This window comes from Cyanistes caeruleus, chromosome 8, assembly GCF_971803275.1.
Source record: "Cyanistes caeruleus chromosome 8, bCyaCae1.hap1.1, whole genome shotgun sequence".
NCBI classification, from domain to species: Eukaryota; Metazoa; Chordata; class Aves; order Passeriformes; family Paridae; genus Cyanistes; species Cyanistes caeruleus.
The window spans coordinates 33,800,742-33,814,663 of NC_141708.1; the positions used below are offsets into that span (position 1 = coordinate 33,800,742).

General features: G+C 41.7%; 1 long non-coding RNA gene across 1 annotated transcript in view; it reads left to right on the forward strand.

Moving 5' to 3' along the window:
• LOC147651987 (uncharacterized) overlaps positions 1-13,922 on the forward strand; it is a 102,791-nt gene that overhangs the window by 24,776 nt on the left and 64,093 nt on the right. The gene's annotated exons all lie outside the window — the stretch shown is intronic.

The window sequence follows — 13,922 nt, forward strand, 5'->3', positions numbered from 1 at the left end:
TGAGATTCTAAATCCCAGGTAAGACAGAGAAACAGACCCATTTCTGGAAATAAAGGGAACTGCAAGTTTGCATTTTCAGCTCCTTTTGAAGCCAAGGCATTTTTGTTTTGATTTAGTAATATAGATTTAAGTATGTAATGCATTAATTTTGAAAATATTTGACCTAGAGAATCATGTATTAGTTACAAATGCTCCAGTTAGAGAGAGAGATTTCCAGAAAAATTACATGGGAGAAGAAGAAAACAAAATTATTTGTGTCTTTAAAGGTCTGCATTGTAGTGTTTTGACCAGCATCATGTTCTGACAGACTCTGAGGCCGATCTCAAATATAATTTTTTATTTTAAAATAATACAGTTTCATCACTTAGAATTGACTTTGAACAATGACTTTTTTTCCATGCACTGCGATTGTCCTTATATTAGGAGATATTTAATAAAGAGGCATTACTTGCCCAGACCTTGCCAGCATTCCAGAGGATTTGACAAGATCTGTCATGTCCTTAATGCAGTGCAGCATTCTGAATTCTAAAGAAGGTCTCCCTTGTGTGCCTGTGCGAACCTTGGCCAGCAAAGGGACTCTCAGAGCAGAGTGCAAGCCACAGAAACCCGCAGGCTTCTGCTGCTCTCTGATCTAAACCAATGGCACTGCTACAGAGTTTTCCTTCCCACAGTCAGGAATGTGTTGGTGCTGGGTAAAAGCTTTGTTCTTACCGTGCTTCCTGTTGAAGCCAAAATCCTTCTGCCGTGGTTCCTTTATGCCAAACAACCTCGCCTTTTGCTGGCGTTACCCACGGCAGCATCTCGCTTCTGCGTAGTTCTGTGACTGCCCGGGAAGGTGATTGTCCCTCAGAGGGCCAGGAGCTTTATCCTTGTGCTGCTGCACACCCTGTCTGTGCCCTTTGTGTGCCCAGAGCCCAGGGTGCTCGTGGTGGGGCTCAGGGGCTCCTCCTGTGCTCCAGCCTGGGTCACAGCGTGGCCACAGAGCCCCTGATAGCAGCAGTGCTCTCCAGCCAGCATCATTCACTGCTGCAAGGATGGAGCTCCTAAATGAGCTGCTATGGAGTGTGAAATACAGTGAGAAAAATACCAGTACAAGATACCCAAGTATTCATCACAGTTGCTTCCTAGGAGAAAAATATTGGTCCCAGTGAAATCAATATCAATATCAGCATCTCTGTTGATTTTTGCAGAGCTGAGAAAAATTTCAGCATGGAATAATAAGCCTTGGCTGCCTCTTTTCCTGGTCCTATTTGCATTTCATCAAGTAATGGAGTATCAGCTACAGCACATTAGAAAAGCCAATCTATATTCTGACTGGCTATGGACTTGGTAATTTGACAGTGCTTTAAGTCAACATTACTTTAAAGTATTTTTAATCACAACAACATGAAAAATAGCATGGATTATTATTCCACTAGGAAATAAATGTAAAACTGTGTAAAATGGCAAGACAGTTAAAAAACCCCAAACCCTGCTAGAAGAGACTCTCTTTAACAATATGCAATAAAAGCTTAACTCTCTGACAGTCTAAAAATTGACAGTTGAATCATCTTAAAATAATCCAGTGAGAGCTGTCAAAATGTAGTCCATCAACAACTGCTGGATACCAAGTGCCCTGGAAAAGGCATTGCAATCCCCCAGGTTAAACCAGGCATTCAGCATTTCAGGGCGTCTCAGTGCAGTAGTGTTTGCGTGATAAACACGCAGACCAGTGTTAAATTGTGTCTTAACTTCTATTGAACCAACTAAAATGTTCCCCAAATTAAAATATTTAGAACAGAATATCAAGTCACAAGAAATTAAAGAGACGTTCCACATATTGATGTATATTATATGCATAAATCATCTTGAAAGTATTCTGAGTGTCACATTGGATATAAGCAAAGAGTCATTACATTTTCTGTGTGAAAGAATTATTAGGCTGCAGCACCACACTGGGGCTGTGGTTGTTTTGATTTTGACAGTAAATCATTTCAATAGAGATGGAATGCAAAATGTTTCAAGCCAAACCTTTAGGGAAATGTATAGGCACTGTCAGCATATCCTTAAATATTCTAGAAAAGAAAAACAAAATTTCAAAAATGAGAAGATTCATCATGAAAAGAAGGACAATCTCAGTCTAGAATTTCTGGAAATGAAACTGCTGTGGTACTAGTACCAAATCATAAAGGTCACTGGGGTATTTCCTTGGACCTGTAGGTCTGAATGATGGAACAGTAATGCCACACTTCCTTGGAAACCAGCAATAAAACACAGGAGAAGTCAGATGAAATAAGTTTAATAGGAGGATCCTTAAATATTTGGTGGTTTTAAGTGGGCTGAATTGATGCAGTTCTTACCTCAGTACACAGCATTTAGATCACTTGGAGCAGTTGCTTCGCTGTCCCTCGGTGTTGCTTTACAAGGCTGTGCTTGTTCTGAACCAGGGTTCAGAGGAAGGTCTGTGGCTCTGGCACAGGGTGGGTGTTCGTGGATTTTCACTGTAGCCTGTGAAGACAACACCAAAAATGTCTGCTCCTTGAAACAGAATTTTAGTTTGTAGTAAGGGTGGTGCCAAAGTGACACCTGTTCAGCAGCACAAAGCCTTAGGCTGTCAAGTTGTAAAAACAGAGATGCAATGCACTTAGCACTGTTCTGTTCCAGTCCATTCTGAACAATAATTTTTATTCACAAATTGTTCTAACACCGTTCCAAGTACATGTAGTTGATCTACTGAGTAGCTTTCCAGCAACACTCATTTGGTTTTGGGTGCCTTGTAAAGACAGCCTGACTTCTAAATCAAACTTGTAAATCTACCTTGTAAACTGCAGTTGTATAGTACAAGTCCACTTGCTCAGTCTGTTTCCATTCTGGGCAAAATCCTCCCTCCCTCTGGAAGCAGAAGAAATGTGGTTTAAATGTGGAGGAGAGTCCCCATGTCTAGGGGAAATCTGGAGGAAGTTACTGTTTGGAACCATGGGTCATGTTCACAGACTCAGGCACCTCTTGAAAATCCTATTGCTTTCTCCTTTGCCATTCTCTATCCATTGTGCTGCTGCGAATCCGTAATTCCTTCAGCCACAGATCACATCAATACTGACTTTGTACCTTTGAGCTCTGCATATAGCATCTCAAGATTACATGGCATTTTTGCTTTCTTACAGCTATTACGGACTAAGAATCACTGTTCTTTTGTGTTTCAGTCTTAACTGGTAGATGAGAAATGATGGGAACTATGTGTTCCTACATATAAAGCCAGCCATTCTTGCAAGCAGCCTGTGCTCTGCTCTCTGGGCTCCACAGGTGCCATGGCAGTTGTTGTTGCTGTAGCATGCCTAGAAAAATCAGTGTGATCTTCATGATCTCTTGTTCATTGGGGTATCCTGTCAGTGTCAATGACCTGAGAACTGAAATTTGTTACAGGTACCTCATTTTCTTACAGGCATTTAAAATTAAACTCTCCGTGTTATGTTATGGGATCCTTTTTCTCTCAACCCCATACCCCTGGTAACATCTTAAAAGCCTTTTTTTAATATAGTAAATAAAAAACCAAACCGGAACTCAGGCCTTACTGTGGGAAAAAAAGCCCAGAAGACTGCTGTTAGAAATCTCTTCTTTGTGTTTTGCAGACCTCATCCTGCAGTATAGTTCTGTTGGTCACAGTTTGTACGTTTGTTTACAGCTGCTTGATTTCAGCATTTGTCTAGAACCATTGCTGTCATCACTGACCACAGCACTAATGGTTACAAATCCTTGAAAGGATCCTCTCACAGGTAGCATGGTCTTATGCTTCCTTTTTCCAATACCTGAAACCCAGACCTTTGATTCAGGCCTTCATTTTCTCAGAGCTTTTTACTCATTATTTCCAGTATGTCCTTATATAGAAGTTTTGGGCTTGGCATTTATACAGCTGTTCTGGATCTGTTCTCCAGGCAGTAGATTATTTTTCCCTTTGTAAATAACTGTGCCATTTATCTTTTGTGCTTTGGGGATCCAAATTTATGTTTCACTTTGAACAAAGTCAGGAGAATCTGCCTTCCATCCAGACCGAAAGGCTGTGATGGCTCGTTCCTGCCATTAGCAGCATTTTACACTCATTTACATTCCATGTGGAAACTGCTGCCTTTGGCTGACAGTGTCAAAGCAGGACCTGCTGCCTGCCTGGCCAGGTTGGGGCTGCTTCTGCTGCTCTGCACTGCAGGAAACTGCTGCAGTCACAGTAATAATGAGAGCTAACGAGCCTGTCTGTCTGCTTGCAAGAGTCCTGGCCTTCGCTTGCTTATTTGTTTTCTGTGGTGGAATTAATGGGGACAGCTGTTCCTTTGGGCAGTACTAATAAGGTCACTATCATATAATCGGTCTAATAAAGTACCTTTTTAAAAGTTTAGTCTTAGATGCAAATAGAACATAATTAGCTACATAGAGTTAGAGTGATCACTGCTTAGTGGTAACTGATGGATGAAAAGTGGTGGGAGTCTTCAGAAGCAGTTTCCAAGTGTTTAAGTGGTTATTAGTGTGAAAGCCTGTCAGTGGCCTGGGAGGTGTATTAAAAGTTGTCAGATGCTTTTCACTGTCTTGTTCTCATGTTGATTACAGTGGGGGTTTTTTGCAGATAGTAGAGAAATGCTTCAATTTTGCTGTTTTTCTTGTAATTAGCAGACTGGTGTGGGAAGATGTCAGTGGGACATAAGTGATGTTTCCTGATGTGCAGGTGGTAATGTTTCAGAGTGCAATCAACGGCTTCTTAAAATGGGTTTTGCAGCCATGATATGACAAGGTATCAAATTAAAGCACTCCAGTAATTTAATGTAGTTTATTTCCTGTAGCTATCGCATATTACAGAAGGATTATCCATTCACTGCCTAGTCATTTCAAGATCTGAGCCAAAACAAAATTCTGTACGTATTCAATAGAGTATGTATTCCTTTTACTTAGCATTGAAGTGTAGACAAACATTTTCCTACGTGAAAGTCAATTTGATAACCTAATAATGAAATAATTTTACCTTTGTGAGTACACACGTCATAGTTTATAAACTGAACAAGTTGCAAATACAGAAGGCCGTTTTCTCAACTGGTAAAAAAAAAAGATATGATTTGCAGTGGGTTCACGTCTGTGAATTACTATGTGCCCGTTGTCCCAGAAATCTCAGCATCCAGATAGAAATGCCATCATTTATATCAATTCATGTATATAACAAAAGAGTGTCAGAGATGGAGTAGTCATCTGTACAAAGGCTGCCTAAATATTTCAGGGCCAGGTTGAAGAATAATAATAGGGAATGTGACTTCTCAGGGACCCTATATAGGAGGATCTGTTTTCAGCCTAATAAAACTGCAGCTCCAGAAAGGGCAATTGGAGAAGCCTTATTATTGATTTATGATTTAATAGGAGCCTGCAGGGATGGGAGACTACCAGCAATGGAGTGGGATGTCACAACTGTAAGTCTTCAGCCATTTTGCAAGAAAAGACAAACTCTCTGTTATTGGTGAGGCCTTTTGACCTTCACTTGCAGGCAGGCAGTCAGCCCCTGTGTGTGTGTCACTGTGACACTCAGACATCCTCCATGCGGTTCCCATTGCCTTCAAGGGTAAGTGATCTTAGCCTGCATTGAGAGGCTCTGGAAACAGTGCGCACCGAGCACTCCGTACAAAGGAAAACAAGATGGCAAAGAGAGGAGGGGAAGCGCATCCCAGTCTGAGATACCATCATTCCGGAACTCCTCGCCTCACACACTCAAACTGCAAGGTGTCTGGAGGGTTTAAAAAACATCCAGTGAGCTGCTGAGGATGGAGAAGATGCTTTATGACTCCTCTATGAGGAGCTGAAGAAGAGGTGAAAGAATGTAAAGCCCTCTTAAAAACGAGTTTCACTTAATAAATTATAAAAATAATTTAATATAAACAAAAGACAATTAGGAGACAAAAGAAATAAAGCAAAGGGTTAAAACGGCCGGGTGCCCTGGTGGGTTACCAGGAACACACCTGGTATCTCAGGAGTGTCCTTTTTATCCCATCTTTGCTGTGAGAGGTTAATGCATATTCAAGCATGTCCCCTCCCTGGTTCCACCTTCTTGGATCATGTTATTTTCTGCTGGTCAGCATTATTTTGGAGTTTGGTTTCTTTTTTGCTGCAGATGGTCACTTGTTGATAACAGCCTGGGCCCCTCATCCTTCCCCTGAGGGCAGCTGGTCTTCATATCTTCCACTGATAACAGTTTGGGCTCTATTGTTCTCCTGATAACAACTTGGGCCCCACTGTCCTTGCCCTCTGGAGTTTCCTTGCCTTGTACCTAGGAAATTCTTTTAAACTTAAGACTTGTTAGCATAGCTAAAAAGTATTTAATATATAATATTCATTTGCGAAAGCCAATATCACAATACAAATTTATAACAGCCCCAAGATAGAAAGCTGCCGCTAGCAAGAAGACTGGAGCAGCAGCTGTCTCGGGAAGGAAACAGGAGATGTAAGGAGCAGGGGTGGTGGGGCAGTCAGCTGGAGGTGTCCTGATCCAGAAACTGATGAGAGCCAGCGAGTGTGGGCCTGAAGTAAAGCCAAAGTGCTGTACCAAAGGAATTCAGTGGTAACAGAGCAGATGTAGCAGCTGTCATCATGCAGCAAAGGAGTGCTTGATTTGTGGCCTGATGAAATGTCCAGGGAACATGTTCATTGACTAAAGAACTTCAAAAATGCTGACTGAATCAGAACAGACCCAGTAGTTCTAAAGGACATTAAGGGGTATTCTGGGGACAGGAGCTTTCAGTACTGGGCAGAGACAGCTTGTGTGGAGTTTGACCCTAAACACGGGAATGATGCATTCACGTAGGGGCAGTCCTGCATGTGCTGCTGGATGGACAGAACACAGCGAGGGTGTTTGGGTGCTAGACAAGCTCACCCAGGCTGCCCTTTGCCAGATGATTTGTCACAGCTCCCTCCAGCCCAGGCTGTTCTGGGATTCTGAACTGTGTAGTTGAGTCCGTGTTGGTGGCAAGAGGCAGAGATGGGACATTCTCCCTGAGCAGGCAGGGTGCTGCAGGAGGAGCTGCCTGCAATGGGAGCACATACCAGAGGAGCCAAACCTGAGTGTCCTTGGGGACTGGCAGCAGCAGGGGACACAATTACGAAGGCTTGTCTTGACAGAGAAATCTGGGAAACTTTAGGAGAGCTGCCAGACAAGAAGCAGCAGAGGACTGAGAACAAATTAACTCAGGAACCACCAAGAGAGTCTGTAGGCATGACTAGAGACTTTTCACTTCCTTACTGACCCCTAAGAATGAGACTGGTTGGTGCTGCCCTGAGAGGGGAGATGCTGGTAAATAGCCATCTCCTGTGCTCTATTCAGTAACCAAATGAGACAGCATCTCATGGCAGATGCCAGCTCTTCCCTACTTAGACTACCTGTACTCATTTTCATATGGTCCAAGGTTTTTTTCTTTCCATTTAACACCTCTGTACCTTTAACGAGCATTAATGTACATTAATACATTAATGGAGCTGTGGTTTTGGGGTAGGTGACAGGCCACAACCCCATAAACTGAGTCATTATTGTATCAGTTAAGGATTAAAAGAGCAGAGGTTCTTTGTGCATCTTACAGGAGTTTCTCCTGAATTTTGACAGTTCACCAAAACAATCAGTATTTTTCATCATTTGAACATGCATCCAGGTATGTGCCCTGCAGAGGAATCAAAGCAGTGGAGAAAATCACGGTGCTGCACCAGTTTTCAGTGTGGTTTCACCCTCCTTTTACTGCAGGAATGAAAAAGGGACCACAGGAATATTCAGAGCATGATCCCCAGTGCTCTTTGTTGCTTTAAGTGAAAATGTTCTTCTGCAGTCGTAGGAGTGATATATTTATGATCATAACAGCTCACATTTCATGGTGAACATATTTGGGGTGATGGCAATTCTACTAAATACAGATTTCCTCTAAAAAGGTTTAATGTTGGCTCTGTTAAAAGAGAAAAAGCATGTTATGGGAGCAGATGGTGTAGCTTCTTTTTATTCTTGTTGCTGGAGTGGAAGGTTCAGAAACTATTACTGTTTTGAAGACCTGTGCTCTCTGTGGGAGTGCTTGGTAAGCCTGTGCTCTGTGCTTGGGTGTTAATACTTGACATGGGATTGAAATGATTGACCTCTTAGGTAAAATACCAAGTCCTTCAGAAATCTGCCTTTTTATTATCTCTATGAGAAAGGAGCAAGAAGCAGCTGCTTGGGGCTGTTGTAGTGCATGTTTAAGTGTTCCTCTCCAGTTTGTCCCCAGGAGGTGAGGATGGCCATGGCAGGTTTAGCAGTGCTGGGCTGGGCTGAGGCAGGGAGCTCAGGGGTTCCCCAGGAGGTGAGGATGGCCATGGCAGGTGTAGCAGTCAGTGTTGGGCTGAGGCAGGGAGCTCAGGTGTTCCCAGGAGGTGAGGATGGCAGTGGCAGGTTTAGCAGTCAGTGTTGGGCTGAGGCAGGGAGCTCAGGGGTTCCCCAGGAGGTGAGGATGGCCATGGCAGGTTTAGTAGTGTTGGGCTGAGGCAGGGAGCTCAGGGGTTCCCCAGGAGGTGAGGATGGCCATGGCAGGTTTAGCAGTGCTGGGCTGGGCTGAGGCAGGGAGCTCAGGTGTCCCCAGGGATGTGGGAGTGCTGGTGCTGAGCTGCAGGCTGCCATGGAGCTGTGCTCCTGCCTGCTCTCCCTGCCTGCCCAGTGCAGCAGGCTCAGGGTCTTCTATGGGCTGATCACAGCAGCCCTTCTCACGAGCTTTCAGTCCCGTCCCTTTCGCTGAGAGTCAGGGGTGTGCTGCCGTATTCTTAAAGCACACGGTGTAATTACTGGAAATGGTTATTAAAGGAGGTACCATTCCTTATGCTAGCATTATCTTGGGATAAAACATAATTATAGTCATAGAATTACCGGGAGAAATTACTTCAGTAGTACAAGTGAATGACATAGTAATGAGGAGGTGTATTAGGTGAAATTACAAGAGAAGAATCGTAAGCGGAAGCAGCAGACTATTTTCACTTTGAAATAAAATTATTTATAACAAAATGTTTCTCTTGCACTTGTTACCTTCTGGGGGGAATATATTTTTAAATGGTGTTATAGACATAAGTAGAGCAGGTAATTTTTTCTTTCAAGACTAGCTAGACAATGTTTTAAGTAGGAAAACTCAATATCCATCTCAGTTTTCAAATCTTTCTGTTGAAATGAAAATGCATCAGAATAAATTATTATTATAAGCTAAGAAACAAAAGTTGTTTTTTAAAATTAGTATTAGTAACGTGTAAAATGATAAGAAAATAAATAGATGATACGTGATAATTTACAAAACACAGCATTCTGTAGTAATTTGGTTTTCTGGAAAAGCATTTGCACCTAAGAAGTTGGTTTCTATGGTAGACAGGCAGGAGTATTGTCCTGTTTCCTATCACTAAGCAGCAAGATGCATTTAAATTTAGATATAAATTTAAAAAACAGAACATTGTTATTTCTTATGTCTAGATATTAAATCCAGTTGAAAATACGTATGTTTAAAAAATGCTTGCACTGGAAAAGTTTTCTTCTGTATACATGCATCCAGTTTTAGGTTCCACTTGTTTTTTTGCTTTTAGTAAGTGCTAATCCGTGAAAGCAATCCCACGCACTTTTTATTGAGCTATACATTTTTATGTGGTGTTTCATTCTATTCTTAATTATCCTATTTTCACCCTTCTGTGTGAATAACATGCAGAGGTCCACAATGGTAGTGCTGCTTTAATATTTCCAACAGTTCCCAGCTTTGTGTGCTAACAGTCTATTAAATTGGTGTCCCATAACTATACATACAAGAAGAGGGGAAACTTTGTATTTTTCATGGTGTTTTGGACAAGGAAAGAAAATAAACAGTAGAAGTTTTCCCAGCCCATCCATATTTTGTGCCTATCCTGGTACGCATGGAAAAGGGCACGTACAGCAGAGTTAAAAAATCCCTTCTCACGTTGCTTCCCGTGCAGAAGCCTTTCATGGCAGGTAATCAGCTGAAATTAGGGTGTCATGCACATGTGTTCACATGCTTGATTTGGGTCCCTCTGCGGTTTCTTGTTGTGGTGAAGTTCCTCCTGTTTGCCCCAGTTCAAGCCCACCGCTGAATCAAAGCTTTTCTGCAGTAAAGATAGACAAGTCCATTTCAGACTAAACATTTCAAAATGGAAAGAATTGTTAATTAACATTTTGAGGACCCTTGACTAGTTGTCTTGAAATTTTACATATTTGTTCTTACTCTTTTAAGCTATGCAAGGGCTTTTCAAATAAAAAAAACAGTCTAAAGGTAATGAAGGAAGGAAAAATTGGAAATTAAAATGTCAGATGCACTTAGCAGTATCTTCATAAGAAGTCCATTCTCTGATTAAAGCGTGAGCAATCAAAGCTTTGTGTGTCCAACATGCTTTTAGGCCAGATTTATCATACTTTGAGAAGTGGACCTGCCTAAAAGCCAAACCTGAAATAGCTTTGCTAGCTGTATTTTAATTAGTATTTCTTTCTTGAAAGCCCTAAGATAGTGCTAAATGCTTAAATAGTCTCAACACACTCTGTATCTGTAGAACTGGGGCACTGAAGAGAGAAACGAGGAACCTGCAGTGGTCTTTAAAACATCACCAAAATTCCCGGGCTCTTAACTGAGTGGGAGATAATTTAAGAGGCTGCTTGAAGCCTGCTGCTGTTATTTGATGTAGAACAGTGAGCTCGGGAGCACCGAGCCATCCACAGCCCCTTCACTGCTGTTTGGGGAATGGGAATTCTCCTTTTCCTCTTGCTTGGTGTTTCCCAGCTGGGTTTGGGGTTCCCAGCGATGATGAAAGGGCTGTGGATCAGGATGTGAAAGTGGCTGCAGGTGAATGAAGCCTTCTTCCATGAGTACCGTGGAAACCTTGTTCTGGGCCCTCCTCAGGCCACTGCAGTGGGCACTGGGACACTGGCAGTTCTTCAACAGAAGCGTCACAACATTGTCAAAAATCCTAACGAGGCTTAAAGTAGAGGCAAATCAATAACAATTTATTTCCCATGTTTGATGTGTGAAAGATTCATAGATTACATTCCTTTTTTTAAGCATCATATTGCTGTATTGGGATTTCCGTTTGCTAAGTTTTTCTTCTATATGCATTACAGATAAATTCTTACATTTCTAGCTGCAAGAAGAAGACACAAAGCAGGCTCTCTAGTGGGGGTGTTTCCTGCCTGTTCTGGGAAAAAAACCCTATTTTTGCATGTATGCATCTTTACTGTTTCCGCTCTGCTGTACTTGTAAATAAATTATGATCTCCAAAAGGATATTTCTTTTATCTAATAAGATCAGAAATACCTTTTCTGTGAGATATAAACAATATTTTGTTTTTCATGTTGTCGTTTGTAAGCAGAGAAACTTGTGTCTTTTTAATTCTTAAAATAGGTGACAAAACTTCCTATGTGTGAATTAATTTCCTTTGAAATGTTTTCGCCACTGTTTCGTTTTTCACTTTTTATTTTTAACTCCAGTTATTATTAGGTTTGGGGTGGTGTTGGATTTTTGGAGGATTTTTTTGTGTTTTGTTGTGGAGTTTTTCTGTGTGTTCTTGTTTTTCTTTCTTTTAAACACCAGATTTCAATGTATGTTGAGTATTTATGTGCTACTTCATAGTATCTGGAAAGACTAAATTTCCACTATGGTGGTCTGCAGCCTGATGTAGCAAGACCCAGAGACATCCCGAGGTCTGGTATAAAAATATTAATAACTTAGGAAATAGGAATACCTTAGGAAAATGACAGCAGAGCAAACATAAAATTGATGTTACATCAGTGGACTTAAATACCGGTGTCTGTTGCTCTAAAATACCACTCCAAGCATTCTGGAAGCTGCATTTAGTGCACGAATAAGAGCGTGGGAATAGAAAGCCACTCAGCAGGGGAAGGCAGGAGCTGCCCCAGGCCAGAGGCAGAGGCTGCAGCAGCCCAGAATGAAATGGCCCTGGTTTGCAGGTGAGCCTTGTCGCCCAGCACTCCCTAAACAAGCCTCAGGTATCTCCAGGGGATCCACTGCATGCTTGCCACTCTTCCTTCTCCTACCTCCTTTTCTGCTCCTTCCCAGTAAAACTCCTTTTGCTCTCCTTTTCCACAGAGCTGCTTTTCTGCTTTCTCTTCAAAAGGCAGTTCCTGATTTTCTTAGGGCAACTTCTCCACGCTTGGAAATTGCTCTCGGACTTGCAAGACTTGAGTTGTATGTAGTTCTGCTTTCTTTTCTTTGTGTTTCAAGTGCTTGTGTATTCTGTAAAGCACCTGAGTATCAGTTTCTCAGTAGCCTCTGGTTTATGCTGATCAGAAAAGTAATGGCCACCTATGGAGGTGCAACTGTTGGGCAAGTGTTTCTTGAAATGGTTTAGATTTAGGCTTTCATTTCTTTAAAAAAAACCCAAAAATGCAAAAGAACACCTATTGACTGACCCCCCACCCCCCCAAAAAAAAAAAATTTTAAAAATGTTGTTTTGAAAACATACTATGCGCTGAAGTCTGATTTTTAAAGCCTTTATTTTTGGTGATGTTAAACACACCAAGACACAACAGAGGCTTACTGGCTTGATCCAAATCTCTTAAAATAGATCATAAATATCATCATTGTATAGCATTGTTCTGGGAATCAGGTAGAACAGATATTTTGTGGAATAACAGAATCTTACTCCAAGATCTTGTTCCCATATCATGGCTAGTGGTCTGAATTACGTCTGCTTCCTTGTGTTGAGGCTTATGATTTATTTCCATTTCAACTTAGTGGAATAATAGAATTTCTCACTGGTGTTGCTTGTGTATAAATCTTTCTAACCCAGAAGTTATAATGGATAGAGTTAGTGTTCACATTCATCCATAGTCATTTTTGCAAACAACAGGACAGTGTCACACAGCATGTACTAACCTAGTACAGGGGAGGGGATTAAGGGATTTGCAGAATTGGTCATGTATGCTTTAAAGGATCACTAGTATTTAGAGCACTGTGTTTTGACTGCAGAATACTCTTCTTCCAAATCATCCTGCTGAGCCTCCCATAAGATTTGAGCATAGGAGCAATACAGTGAATTGCAATAAAAACACTTCATATTGTACAGTGGACATGGATCACAGTGAGTGGACATTTGATTGCAGTGGATAAAAACTGATCAGTAAAGCCCAAGCAAATAATTCCAAACAGTTGCTGCTTCTGTCTAGTAGTTCCAAACTTGTTTTCAGTTTTACCAGTGTATGCAGCTGCTAATGAATATTCTAAGAATTAAAAGAGAGAAGCTTAGCATGAAGATACCACTGAGAATCCTTTAAATCAGTTTATTGGAATCTTGACAGAAGCGAATGTAAAACATGTTGGTGTGAAATACATAACTAAAGCAACACCCTACTGAGGTAAACACTGAAGAAAGAAATCAACCCTCTGTGGCAGCTGCTTGGTGACTGATCCCAGAACTGCCAGCCATAGAAGAGGTTCTCAGAACATCTAGGGCTTTGCTGACTTGCAGATTACTTGCAGATACCTTTCCTGTCTCTCCAAATACTCAGAAGCTAGAAACTTGCACAATTAGGGTAACGATTTCTGCCCTTCTCCATTTGCAGTCTGATGCCTCACTCAGCCCCATGGCAGCACATTATTTCTGCAGCGGGCAGGTGCCTCCTCCGTTGCTCAGGAGATCAGTGCTGCTGGTGGCTGTGTGGGACAGAACCTGGGACAGAGACTGAGATACCCAACCCTCAATAAATGTGCAGTCTCACATTGGATAGATGAGATGCAAATTCTACAGGCAGCCTTGATTTTAACAGTTCCTACTGATCTAGCATTCAGTGTTGTAACAGTAATAACTTTTATTAAAATATTCTTTGGGTTTCCTACAACTTTTCAAGAAAAAGCTGAAAAAGCCCCAGCACACCAGGGCTGACTTTTTCATACCCTGGGGTCCCAGCAGTGCCCAAAGAG